Genomic DNA, 2,027 nt, shown 5'->3' on the forward strand with positions numbered 1-2,027 from the left:
CCGCCTTCTGAAATACGAAATGTGCTGTGATTGGTTAGCTGGGCCAGTGTGTGTTGTGATTGGCACTACTCGGTGCCTGGTCGGGAAATGTCAGGCCCCTTACCATAGCCGCCTGCGAGCTTCATTGTAAATATTGCGTCAATATCAAATCAATTTGAGCGAGATTTAAACCCGGATGATGGTAACCACTCTAAGTTCGTCTGCCTTGGGAAAGCTAGCGTGTCTCCGACATAGTGATAACCCTCGTTGCCTTCTCTAGTGCAGCTCAACCAGGTCTCATCCCATTCGTCGATATTTGTGGCTGAGCTGATAGTTCCAATGTTTCCAACCAAAAAACAAAACAATAATAATAATGAGGAATAGTGAAAGATAGGATGTTGTTTGTACAAATACTTGTAAAAAATGTTCCCTGAGATACGGGAACGAGTACTGCATCTGCTAAGACGCTATGGGGGAAACTCCTTGTTCTCCGATGACTGAAGCCTTGGCCATTGGTTCGTGCAGTAAATTAAAAGCGAACCAATGCCTATGGCGATGAAGCCCGCCAGAGCCCGCCAATATGAGTGGGGCCATCTGGCTCTATAAACGGGCATGTCGCCATAGGATTCTCAGGTTACTTCGACTGAAGCGACCACTGAGTCGTGCAGCTTCGCAGAGGTCAGCCCAGCCATAAGTAAACGTTCCAAAAAGAAAACCCCTACAGCCTCAGCACTCGGTTAGGGCCAAGAGCGCAGGCAAGCAAAGCCTAAGTACTGGTTTTGCCCTGAGGCAAGACTGAGCCCATTATGCAGAAAGGACCCGGGCCTGTAAGGTCAGGACTTCCAGATTATAGAACCTGGCAAATGTGGACGGCGAGGCCCAGCCGGCTGCTGCACAGATCTCTGCAATGGACACACCACTAGACCAAGCCCAAGACGAGGCCATGCCTCTAGTCGAATGGGCTTTTACTCCCATGGGTTGAGTTATCACCTGTGCTCTGAAAGGAGTGGAGAGCACCTTAGGTATGTACCCTAACCTTGGTTTCAGGACGACCTTAGAGTCATTGGGCCCGAATTCCAGGCAAGAGGGGCTCACAGAGAGCGCCTGTAGATTAGAGACCTGTGCGGGACGGATTTTTCCGCAAGATTCTGTCCCGTGCCCGCAGAAAAATATCTTCTCTGGGCCCGCTCCCGCCCGCGACATTCATCTTTTGTCCCTCTCCCGTCCGCAAAACCCTGCATAAAAGTAATCTATATAGATTTTTTTTGCAGCACATCAAAGAAATTTACATTAAATGGTTCTGTAACATCTCCTATGGTCCACAACATCCCAGCATAAATGCTCCCAATAAAATATTTGTTATTTAGGTAGCATCAATATTCACAAACCACTGTTATTTTTAACAGAAAAGCAAGCATGGGCTGCTGCGTGCATGGTTTGGCATGGCAGAATGCGTGCTTCCTTTATTATCACTAAAAGCTGACATCTCAGTTAATCCCTATCTCATAAAGCTCTGTTATAACACAATAAATGTATGCACAATGAATCTTTCACAATGTCTACACTTCATGTGTTAAAACGAGGGGATTCGTGAGCCTTTAAGGCTGAGTTTTTTTTAATAAACCTAAACTTTTAATCTGATTTTATGGTTAGCATGAGTGTAAATTGTAATTGGACAAATAAATGTAATCAAAAATAAAATGTTAATTTTTAATATTTTGTTGAGAATCCTTTGCAGGCAATGACTACCTTAAGTCTGGAACAAATAGGCTGCGTTCAGCCCCGACAAAAACGGTGCAAACCTTTTTTTAAACGGAAACGGTGATGCGTTGAACACCCTGCTCTGATGACGCAAGAGTTGCAACTATGGCTGCTGAGAAGGCCATTCTTTGTGTTCTTTTTGAAGAATTTTCGGAGCCTGATGAAATCGGTATAAATACGTGTTTAATACTGCAAAATACGCTCGATGGTACAGTCACTGCCCTTGCCCTCCAGAATAAAAGAGAACATCCCAATCAAATGAAGGGATTTGTGGAAACTGTGGTTCC

General features: G+C 44.9%; 1 protein-coding gene across 1 annotated transcript in view; it reads right to left on the minus strand.

The window, feature by feature from the left end:
* The window catches only part of LOC107654765 (WAS/WASL-interacting protein family member 3-like), an 11,401-nt gene that overhangs the window by 4,004 nt on the left and 5,370 nt on the right, over positions 1-2,027 (minus strand).

This window comes from Sinocyclocheilus anshuiensis, unplaced genomic scaffold, assembly GCF_001515605.1.
Source record: "Sinocyclocheilus anshuiensis isolate Anshui unplaced genomic scaffold, SAMN03320099.WGS_v1.1 scaffold195, whole genome shotgun sequence".
Classification (NCBI taxonomy): Eukaryota; Metazoa; Chordata; class Actinopteri; order Cypriniformes; family Cyprinidae; genus Sinocyclocheilus; species Sinocyclocheilus anshuiensis.